We start from the raw sequence: 12,742 nt of genomic DNA on the forward strand, positions 1-12,742 counted from the left end.
TACGTATGCTGAGTATTAGTGTGACATATATTGATTCGTATTCCAGTGTTGCGATACTTCTATAGTTAGCCGATTGAATACTGTGTATTGTAGCATTAGAGGAGTGCTGCCAATGTTTTCGCAATCCACGTACTTGATCAGAATAGTGAAAGGAAGTGATATGTAACGAACACGTGTGAATAAATTGGGATTTATTCTAATACTGCTTTATTACCTCATTCGTTTCAAGGTTGACTTTAAGTTTAGACTTCGTTCCTCATAACAATGCCACTACTTCAAGATATCCATATTCAATTGATTCGTGTCGTGATAAAAACTTGTCGAGTTAAATGTATTTGTAGAGAAGGCCAATATAGTACCTCTTGCTAATAGGATTTTTGAAATTTTCAAAAAACTGGTTTGGACGATACGGTAGCGTCATCTGACGAAGGGTGGTTGAACGTTAGGCTCTCTCTTGTTTCGGACATGTCGCCAACCCCTCTGCAGAACCGACCGATCAGACAAGAACTGATTGGTGAACCCGCCCTTACCCCTATGCCCCGGATGCTTCTTCTATGGGGGTTCCAGGATACCGTCAGAGATACATAGTTCCTAGAAATCACACCAGAGTGATTGCACAACTGTGCGATGTTACATAACAATGAGAATGTTTCTTAAATAATTAAATATCCTACATTTCTCGAGAATTGTAGCAATATGGATATGTAAATAGATTTTACTATTTGTCAGATAAATTTTCAAAATCTATTAACAATTTAAAGGATGAATTTTAAGTGACGGAGATCTTCCGAGTAGTTTTAACTAACGTAGTTTATTCAATGAGTAAATTGACAATCATTTACTCCCGCATTTCGTTATCTGACTTTTAAAGTAAATGATATTTGGCGACATAAAATAGATAGCTCCGTCAACAAAATGCTTCGTGTACGGGAAATATGTATTTCAATGAAACGCGTGCCATCCACGATTTATTTAAATTCTCGAGGTGGAACGGCGAAAGAAAGGAGTAGGAAGTAAAGGATTGGCGACAGGATGAGAGGAAGCGTAACTCGTGACATCTATCGTTGGTAAAACGAAACGCCGTGGAATCGGTATGCAGCTCGCTCAACAATGCAGGCCAATTCACGGTGACATGAAAACTTGGAAGCGTTCATAAAATTTTAACTGCATAATAAAAACGTTACGAGCTACTGTCTCACGCAAGGAATTACTGTTTGAGAGTCGAGACGCCTTTCACACATGGAGGAAGCGCCGTTCAAGGATGAAAACCTGTTGTGTTACGGTAACAAACGAAGATTGTTGTATTTGCTATTTGACATATAGTCAATGAATACTCCTTTTTTAATGATATTAAATAGATACAAATATTTATGTCATTTTTTAATTTTCTATATAATTGAGAATTGCAGAGGATTGTAAATTTAGTATTAATAATCTGTAAATTAAGGAGTTTTTAAATATCTAAATATCCAAATTTTCAATCACTCGAATGCCTGGACTTTCAATATTTAAATTTCGAGATGCCTGATTTTCTAAATGTTCAACTTTCCACATAACCAAATTTTTAAATGCCTCAATTTCCAAATACCTGAATTTCGAGATAAATGCTTGAATTTTCAAATGTTTTAATTAAATTTTTTAAGTTGAAATTAATATTAAATTTTCAAATGTAAATTACTAAATCCAGACTGTTTATTTCTCAAATTCGTTTCTTTAATCCGAATGTTTTTTCGGAAAATAGACGCAATATCAATAGGTATCGTAAGCTAGGGCTGGAAATGTACTTACGACGACGAATTTAAGGGTGACTCTGAATGGATAGAAGAGGTCCGAGTCGTGCAAAGATTGCGTGGTTAGCCTTGGAGGGTCGTTTGCACTGTTCTTGACCGCACGTAGCAGTCAGCGTAGATCGTGGTCCTTCGAGGAATGCATGACTCTCGTCAACTATACGTACCTACATTATGCTCATTGTGCGTATAGAGTAGTGGTTTCCCCTCTTTTTCAACCTCTTCAAACCTTTCTACCAATTTGTTACTCGTTCAACTTATTACAACTTACCAATCTTTTATGTACACATGTAAGTCCAGTCAACCTTTCCAATACAATTAACAAATTCTTTTCAAAATCAATCTCTCAGATATCATCATCCTACAAATTTACGAACGAATCGATTCTTGAACTTTTGAAACAGACTCGTAATAAGATACAAAGTAACATTTTCCAACCAATATCAAATTCGATTGATATTAATTCAATTTAATTTAATGAAACACATGTCTATTAAAAATTTCCAATCCTTATTTTAAAGCTTTTACAAAGAAAACTCGATCGATGGACAGCCGATTTTCCAACCGGAGCTATACTCTATCTGCAAGCTACACTCACAGCACTAGGTAGAGAGAACCAAAGAGGCGTCGGAATGCACACGGAGGAAAGGAATACCGTGATACGGACGTTTCAGCAAAGCGGAGCGTGCATTCGTCGGCCGTTATCGTGGCAAAGTTATGGCCGATCGATAAGGTTAAGAACCCCTGGCGGATTTACGATGTCGGTCGAGGAGGATGATCGGTCGCGATTGCACGGCCTTGTGTCGTAAAGCGACGATGACGCGGCCTTAACTTGGCGCGCGTGCACGCATATGGAACCGAGGAACTGGCGATACGACATATGGAGTCGCTTCGCGCGATAACAACTCCTGAAATCCTGCCGATTTACGGGCGGGAGGGGAAAAAAAATCTCTGGTTCGATTCAAACGTCTCGCGAGCACTCTAGTTTCTCACTACACCTTATCGTTCCACTTCAAAAAATGGTCGTAGAAATTCTTCCCTCTCGTGATCGTAATTGTGGAAATCCGTGAAAGTTTGTTTCTAAAGTCGGGCTATTCCTTTTCTTTTTATCCTCTTTTCCTTTTTCTTTTTTTTTTTTCTTCTTTCAGGAAATCCTGCTGGTTTACGGTGGAAACGATGATTTCGAGGTTGCAATCCTCCGAAAATTCGACGGAGATCCCAAGGACATCTGCTCGAGCAGCTCTCGGGAAAGGGTTTCAAGGTTACCTTTTAAGGTAAGGTAAGTCATTGAATTTTTACTCGTTGTACATCCTACTGGAGTCCATGGGAGTTGATGGTTAAAGAGGAAGTAGCCGAAGCAGTCACGCGTCGACACCATCCTCTGCGTTGAATACATATAACGTGCTAATGACCCGGCCCCTTATTATTCTCGTTGGAGTAAAAAAAAAAGATCGTTCCCCGGTTTCATAACCGAAATTTCGCATACGAGGGATCGTTATGAACACCTTGGGTAATAAAAAATTACTCGCGAGGAAAATACAAGGACCATCGACTCTACTTGCTCCCTCTTCTGCACGGCACGCACTTGTTAAAATAAATTTGATTTGCAAATTTGAATCGTTAACTGACGTAATTAATGACTGCATTCGTAAAAGTGTAAATAACATCTGCTCGGCTCGGGTTAAATTTATTTTAATTGAAATACACGTACGAGCGTTTTAAACAAAGGGAGTGGAACAAGTAACGGCGGGATACAGGAGGAAAGTAAATGAATAAAAGGAAAGAAGGAAGGAAGAAGCGAGGAGGAACGGGTGGTAAGCTCAGGCGAAAGGTTGTTAGCAAAATTGAAAGCTTATCAGTGATCGCGTTTGGAGCCAACAGAGATCGTAGCGCAAAAATTCAGTCGCGATTACGTTACGCCCGCTAATAAACATCGGCGCGAGATGACGCGACGGCCGTGCAACGAGATCGAGAAGATCGCGATCCGATAAGCGTGGGACAAGGCTGAGAAATTAATACAATTCCGTAAAATTAACCGACAGACATTCAAATGATAATCACGGCTGAGTTTTTTTATCTCGCTTTTTCCTCACTTTCCAATTATCAATCTCATGAGATAAGAAGGAACGTTATCAATGACATATAAATATTAGATCAGATGTTAGGGGCGGAAATTTTAAATGGTGGTTTCAGGATTCATTGAAAAGAAAGGAAATGGACAGATTCATCTTGCGTTTCATGATTATTTGGAGGTGTACCTCCTTGCAATAAATTATTTACGGAAGTAAATCACTTCACGAAAGACTGAATATTAATCACGTATCCGGGAACATTAATTAGAAATTTATAAAGTGTAAAATTGATGAGAATAGTTTCTAAGCGACTCTATTGTCACGAGGCTACTTTAGGAAATGATTCTAAGCAATAATGTATGGGTTTGTGAATAAAGTATGGAAATTACAGGTGAAAATTTTAATTGGTTGAAGATCTTGAATTGACATAAACTTGAGCAAAGTATTCTTCAGTATAGTATAGTAGATAGTATAGCATGAATAGATACTTGTACACCTACAATACTTTTATAATACTAGAGAGTATATCAATATCTAATTTATGACACGATTCCAATTCTATTTGCTGGACAGATTGTTTAAAATATACAAATGTGGGAAAAAGTATGGACTCGCACTGGCTGCTGTTTGTTCTAAATGTAAAAAATGAATGTTGTATGAAAAGTGTATTTTTACGTACATGTATTTGTAGAACATGTACTTTGTTAGAACATAAAACGTAGAATATTATACAAACAATATTCTAGCGCGTTGATATAAAATAAAATTGAATGGACGAATGAAACGTGCAAAAAAGCAGTTCATAAAAACTCCGTTACTTTCTGCTCGAATTAATAGCTGCAACGAGTCAGTATATTTGACACAAAACCAAAGAAATCAAAGAAAAAGAGGTGATCAGCAATTTCCAGAGAACCTTTGAGAAACTACATTTCGCGGCACGGGAAAGAAAAGGAAAGCACGCGCTGCAAATTCACCGCGAAGGAAATATAAATTAGTGGATCGCAAATCGGAATTATTCCGAGAATATTTCGAATATCAGGCGAATTTACGTCTACGAACAGTGCAGAGACACTGCGACACTAAGATTTTTAGCAACCGGAAAGAGTTATGAAGACTTAAAATTTAATACTGCAATTTCACCTCGATTACTGAGCAAAATAATTCCTGAAGCGTGTACTGCTATCTAAGCATTACAGATTCTTATTTATATAAAGATTATCTGTTTAAGAATAAGAATGACATCCATGTCACAAATGTCAAATACCATTGGCCTTAACATTTTATATTATGTATCGTGAACTAGAGAGAATGCGTAGATCGTCAACATCAGTATCCTTGGGTGCGGATTATCGTGTGTATATTGAATGTTATTACCGAGACACAATTTCTCAGAAAGATTATTTCTCAGAAATACGAAAACGAACATGAAAATATTACAATCCGTAGCCACGAGCCAGAGATTGAAAACATCGACTGTTTACGCTCCTCAGTCGTATGGAAGCTATCGAAAGTGTAACGTTCGCGTGAAATACAGTCGGTTCACTCAAGTGCGAATTAACGTTTGTAAAAATGAGTCGCGGCAAACCGTTTGGCACTTAACAGTAAAGGCCCCTGCACACGTAGAAACATGCAGCGATGCCATGCATCGACGTCTAGATGTCATGAAACTTGCATTAGAGTCAGTTTGTCTGCCGATACCGAGCTACGTACATTGCAACATGCATCATGAAACCTAGAAATCGAGGCATGCATCGCCGCATGCTTGTGGGGGCCTTAAGAGAAGCGATGAGAAATCTTCCGGGAAAGTAGCGAAACGATTGCGCGAGAATTCGAGCAACCGATCGACCTAATCTCCGGTAACCGATAGAGAAAGACAGAGACAGAGAGAGAGAGAGAGAGAGAGAGAGAGAGAGAGAGAGAGAGAGAGAGAGAGAGAGAGAAAAGAAAAGCGGCCGTAGGTTTCGCGTGAATTCAGCAGCCGCCACGATGGAACGGTCGCAATCGCGGGGGTGACGAAGCGGGAAGAGGCGAGTCGCGAGCAGTGGCGGTGAATTGAACGAGAAACGCGCGATCGGGAACGAGGGGAACGAAGAGAGAGAGAGAGAGAGCGCACGGACAAGTGGGGAGAGGGTGACGGAGGCTGGTACGACAGCAGGGGCAGAACAGTTCGGAAAAGGATATAAAAGGAAATATATGGTAATGTGACTGGGGTGGCAGCCTCTCTCCACGGGGGTTGTGGAACGAAGATAGGGGTTCGAATCGCTGGCCGGGGGTTGGGCGTGGTGGCTAACGCACCCTCCGCCCTCCAACACTTCCTACCCTTCCTCCTCTGTTGCTCTCTTTTCGTGCTTCCGCCGACGTCGTCTGCCTCTCTCTTCCTCTCTTCCTCGCCCCCTTCGTCCCTCGCCCGGCCAACCCCTCTGCCGTGTCTCTCTCTCTAGATTCTCTCTGGCGAGCGGAACGAAGCTGTGCCAGCACGCCGGTCGATACTTTGGGGCCGCGTGCCCGACTAGCGTCGCGACGCTGGAATCCCGCGCTCGTCATGGCCGCCTTTAGTGCCCGCGTACCGACGTCTAGCTGCGTCCTTCGAAACATTGCCGTCTCTTCTTCCACGTGTCCTCTACGTCATCGGTGAGTTTGTCACGTTGTCTTTCTTTTTCTTTTCTTTTTTCTTTCATTTTTTTTTTCTTTTTTTTAAGAGTACAAGGATGTGGTTAGAGTGTGCATATATATTTGTAAAGTAGGTGTATGAAGAGATTGACAGTCGATGATTTATGTTGCTGGGTGACAACCTGTTTGAAGCTTACGTTGATTTTTATCGATGAGTTTTGCGGTCGCGTGGGAAATGCTTCGAGTTTGTTGAGACATTCCAATTCAAATATGGCCGCGGGAAGTTCGATGTTAAAGGGGATGAATGTGTTTTGTGGAAGGAGTGGGGTTGTTTAGGCGTGATTAATATCGGAGGATCTAGATAAGTGACAATTGTTTCGAATATGATTTGAAATTGAAGAACGTTTAAATATTTTTACACAGTCGTTTCTTGTACGCGAGATACGAACGATTGATTCACGAGGAAACAAATTTTTGATAGCTCTTTACGATTCCGGATGTTTGAAAATTGTAAATTTTTTTAATTTCATAATGTTGAAACGACTTTTAAAGCGTTCGAATTTTTTTTTATTTGCCTTTTAAATTTTGCGTTTGATTAATTTTTATTTAGTCGTTTACAGACAGGTAGATTAGATTTTTGTTGTATTAATTAAAATTTCTCAATTTCTTGTTTGTCTAAATTTTATGGATTAACAGGTTTACGTATTAGTATAGTATTAATTATAATTTCTCGAATCCAAATTTATCGATTTTTGTTCTTACTTAATTCTCGAATTTTCTTAATAAAACAACGAATTAACATGGTTCCGAATCATTTTTTGGACTTTATTCGCTTTCGAAACAGATACGAACTTTCCGCACAGACGAAAATGATGTTATGAATATGAATGAGAGAGCTTATGTTCACTTCGTTGCCGGTCTTAATACCGTGGTCGTCGATAGTGCGACTCCGATACGTTCGAAACCTTCAATTACGTCCAACTGCTCTCTTGCTCGAAATATTCCTAACGTTATATTTTCATTTCAAACACAGACCGATGAAACTCTGACTTTCTCATTTTCCCAAAAATATTCAACGCACGAAATTTCAGGAAATTACATTTTCTTCTTTTCTTTTATCTTTCATAAACACGTTGTCTTTTCTAATCCCTCAAAAATCTATTTCTCCAATGAAATTACATAATAATAAAAATTGGAATTCAAGAATTTGCCCATCAGTATTTTTATTTAATTTGAATCTCGCTACCGTCAATCACTGAAATTTCAAGAAATATTCAAGATGGCTAAATTTCCCCAAAATTACTGGCCATTATCTCAATTCAATTTCTCTGTTATCGATCACTGCAGTTTCTTAAACGCTTAAGCTAACTGAAATTTTAAAAAATTACTGATATTTTTATCTAATTTTGCTATTATTCAACTGAATCTCCTCCCCCCAAATTTCCAATCATTATTTCAATTTAACTTTCCACCGTCAATCACTGAAATTTCGAGAAATATTCGACGCTTCGAAAATCTGGACGCGCTCAACGCCAAGCAGCGTTGGATAGAAGGTGAAGGAAAGGCGCTCACACTAGAAGGAGGAGTCAAGTTGTTTATTTGATGGTGCCGTAAAAGGCCTCTTTATGTTTATCTCCCATTTAAAACGCTCGCATAAAACCGCCGACCGCGCACACAAACCATCAACCAGCTATAAATCATGCCGCGAAACGGAGTACGTTCGAAAGTCACCTCGATTCGCGTTCCACGCACATGGAAGATCGTTCTTGGCCGTCGGCAAGACTTTCAATTTTCTCTGCCTTTTAACGTCTTCTCCATGCATTGCTTTAGAGGCACGATTTTATGGAAAATTTCAAACAAAAAATACGTTTTGAAAAAACAAAAACAAAAAAAAAAGAGGTAAAAGTTAGAAGTTGCAGGTTGAAATTTCGAGAACACGAATTAGCTGGAATTTATAACATTTTTTCAAAACGATAAACTAGATCTCGAATTTCTATTTCACTTATTCAATGCTACAGAAACCACCAAAGCTTCGAATATTTATTAGATACATTATTTCACGTTATATTCTACGCAATTTTGCATAAAAATCCGCAGGAGCGGCAACGGAAAAGTGATTGATATGCAAAAGATTCCTATATAGAATTCGCAGAGTGTATTCTAAACAGCGTTTCCGCGTCGAGGAGAAATATTTACGTAGAAAACAGAGAGCAGAGCGTTCCAAGATTAAATTTAAGAACAACGCGTCGCGTCTCGAATAAATTTTCATTGAATCACTCGCAGAGGGTGCATGGATAAACTGACAGATATTTTTCACATCGTGTTACAGCGATACTTCACCGATCCACCAACCAATCGATCACTTCACAGTTCGCGTGAACATTCACCACTCGCGCGACGATTACCCCGATAGTGACATTCTAATCTCGCTTATCAATTTGTTCATCGTGGATAAATTCGAGGGAAGGCAAGTACTAGCTCGCGAACCGCGTTTTCACGTTTTTCCCACACAAATCGTTCTCTTCGACTGTCCTTACGGACATTCCCTTCCCTTTTTTTTGCTTTTTCCCTAACTCGTTCCCCAACAGTTGCGCCAGGTAAAAAAAAAAAGGGATCCGTGGTTTTCGGACGAGGCAGAGATACCGAGATGACCTTGTCGCGAGCTACTCTTTCTAAAGTAGAGAAGACCGTACCCGCGGCGACGTCGGGGATACGCGCTAACAAGGCTAAATTACGATCGTCCTCGGTGCTCATGCAAATTGAAACGAATAATTTCGAGCAGGGTCGCGAGAAAGCGAGAGAGAATTTCGCCATTGGACGACGGAGATAAAGTCGTTGCTACGACGGCGCGACGTTGCGTAATTTAATCTTTATACACGGGCGTCTTCTCCGGGCCGCGGCGGGGATGAACTTTGAAAAAAGCTATTCCTCTCTCTCTCTCTCTCTCTCTCTCTCTCTCTCTCTCTCTCTGTGTCTCTTACTCTTCGTCTTTGCTTCTGTTTCTTTATTCGACTGCCACAGAAAGCTATCTGCCCGATATTTTTGAAGGAATAGTAGCGTTGCCGCGACGAACCCCGGCAAAAATGGCCGTTCGCCTTTCGATATCGTAACTTAATGCAGAGTACGGAACGAGTTCTTATCAACTATCGCCATTCCAACCCCCCGGGCGGTTTACTCCGACTGGTGGCAGTTTACATTTCGCGGAGAACTAATTCGTGGCCTTCAAGGCTCGAAAGGGAATCACTTTACCATCAGTTTGACGTTTTCGCGATTTTTCTACTGATTTTTTTACGCGTCAATCGAGGAGATGATTGACTTCATTAGTTCTAATCTAACTGCGCGTCTTCCCAAAAGTAGAAATTAAATGGGAAACGCGTAACATTTACAGCTGTTAGAGAAAGATTGTTATTTCTCAACGATTTGTTTCATTAGGTACATTTTATAATTAAAATACATTATAAATTTTCAAATTGTTCAGAAGCTGAAGGAAGAAGAACGAACACTGTTTTCTAAATTATCTGCATTATCGTTTCGCGACGAATGAACTTGTCATTCAAGTCGTTTGTTCTTAAATGTTAATAATACGTTAACCACGTATCTAAATAATGAAATTAAAAAAATCGAAAGAAGGTATAATAATGTGTTTTTAATCAATTCGACTTCTGAAATCTAATTAATCAGTATATAACAACCGACGCATGTACTATCATCTCGAAAAAACTTGCCTCGGACAACGTCGTCTCCTGAATCTGTATAGGTACTACCTTTAAATCACCACTGCGACCTCGAAAATAGGATAAGAAAAAAGAAAAAAAAGAAAGAGGAAGAACCCTTGCGGTGCATAGACAGTGGCCAAGGTCGCGGGTGTTGGATTCGCCATCGTGCAGTAAAAAAAAAAGGGTTGTTTTGTTGCGTTTTATTGCCAAGCCGCGTGAAGGCCGAGTTTACCACCGTGGAAAAACAGCAACCCTTCCTTCCGTACACTGTCCCGTAGCCTTCGTTTCTCGTCCTTCAAGCGTTTTTAACTCTTCGAGTCTTCGGCTCAACATTCAGGATTATACGGAGGCTACTTTTTTTTTTTCTCCCTCAGGTAGTAATCGAAGGCCGGGAAAGGGGATGAAACGAAAGGATGAAGGAAAAAAAAAAAAAAGACCGAGTACGCCGCGTTATTACGTGTTCTTGAGAGGAGGACGCAAGGTGACGCAAGGGTCCCTTCGGTTAACTACCGACGATCCATCCGACGTAATTTGTCCCGAGGAGGCCTTGGTTCCTCGTAAAGGGGTAATCAGCCCCCTCGTGTCGGGCCGGACTTTGACTGCGATGCCTCTCGTTCTCTCTTCCATGGCCGTGGCTCTCGGCGTGTCTCCGTGACAGGGTTTAGGCCGGTATATGTGTCGTCACGCCGCGCTTCTGTCACTCTGCCGACGAAGTTTGTCTACGAAACACACACGGACGTCATCTCGGTGTCGGTCGAATTGCCAGCCACTTTTGTCTCGCCGTTTCGTGAGCCAAGCGAATTGTACCTCTCGCATTTCAACATTGTGCCAGTGTGCATCTACATACTTTGTCGATAAAGTCAGTCAGTGGACTGGTCGGTGGTAATCGTAACGACTAACGTTACATTTACAAAATATGTACGATCGTTGCGTCGCACTACAGGGACAGTGTTTAAATTGGTGCAAGTGAAAGAGAGACAGCTGTAGCTGGAGGTTGCAACTATCAAATTGTCGTTGGTTCCGTGCAACGTGCAAAAGAGTGGCTGGAAAGCTCGATTTAATTAAAGCCCGTACACAGTGGCCGTCCGGCCGGGAAATTGAAGCAACGGCAAGAAGAAGCCCGGAGAGACAGCTGCGAGTCGCAATTATTTCTAGTTTCATATCCGACAGAATGTGCGACACGCCTGCTAGGCCCTGCTGCCCGGCCCGTCGTCGAGTTCACGCTCCATGAGTTCGCAACTCGGATGTGTACTCTATCTAGTTTATACGTTCCTCTGGTCGCGCGTGTACGTAGAAACTTCGCTCGCAGCGCTTCTGCCGCTCCGTACATGAAGTTTGCCTGCCGCCGCTTTCGTTCACTCCTTTTGTCCATTCGTTGCTGCGAGAAAAACTCGTTCCGATTTATAGGAACTACACTCCGGTCCACGGTGTCGCCTCGCTTTAGTGCCAATGCGTCGATGCTCTGTGACCTCTGGGATACGAGCCGATCGAGATCGATCGCGAGGAATGTCGCGGATCACAGTTCTGGTGAGTGGTTTCTTCATCGTGGAAAAATTTCTCTGTTTCGCGATAAATTCATCGCCGACGGGTGGTACGTGCCGTTCGCCCGCTCCTCGAGATTTCGCGTCAGTTCGCGAAATAGTTCGATGCGATAACCGCTGCGAGAAATCGCGATCATTGTTTTCGAGAGAGGTTCCCTCGGCGTCTGGACTCAATATATCCGTTTATTTTCACGGCGATGCTTTCTCCCACCCGCTAACGTCATCCGTTAGAACCGTTCCACCGTGATTTATTTTTAAATCCAACTTCGTGCAACCAAATCTCGGTATTTTATCCGTGTTATTCGCGGCAATGTCAATCGCTGACCTTTACCAATAATCCCAAGCCTCCGTGATACACTTCGGAATCTTTCTCCGTTTCTCTTTCTATGTTTCTATCGATTGCTTTTCGCTTTCTGATTCCTCTTCCATTCGACGGAAAATCCTCGACTCGCCCCCGAGTTTATTTTCCATCGACTGCACGACGATTCTTCTCGCAATATCCTGCTCGGACGATGAAGACACAAGGGTATAACCGTATCAACGAAACGGGGAACGAGGTCGAACGAAAGTTCTAATATGTACGAACATATGTATATATATATATATATGTATCTGCTCCTCGACTTATCGTTAGCGTCGCGTCGAGTTACGAAAGAGAATGATAAAACGTTCGCGTTACTGGTAATTATCGCCATTGCCGCGTCGATCCGAGTGGCGCGCTCGGCCACGATGCTCTTAATTAATTTCGCAATATCTCCAAGTCGGCGAAGTTAAGCGTCGAAACTGGTTTTACGAGCCGTCCCCGGCCATCAAACTTCTCCCTTCAGAAAATAACGATTGGCCGGGTAATTAGCGTTAATGGTTATCGGCAATGCATATAGCGATCGTTCCATCACTTTCGTTTAATATCGGCACGCTGATACTTTTTCGCCGGTGTCCGCTCGCCGATAAATTAACGTTAACTTAACACGAGTACATTGTATTAAAACCGTAAAATATGCACTCGGCTGCGAGGA

The sequence above is a fragment of the Frieseomelitta varia genome, unplaced genomic scaffold, assembly GCF_011392965.1.
Source record: "Frieseomelitta varia isolate USP_RPSP 00005682 unplaced genomic scaffold, Fvar_1.2 scaffold_321, whole genome shotgun sequence".
NCBI lineage: Eukaryota > Metazoa > Arthropoda > Insecta > Hymenoptera > Apidae > Frieseomelitta > Frieseomelitta varia.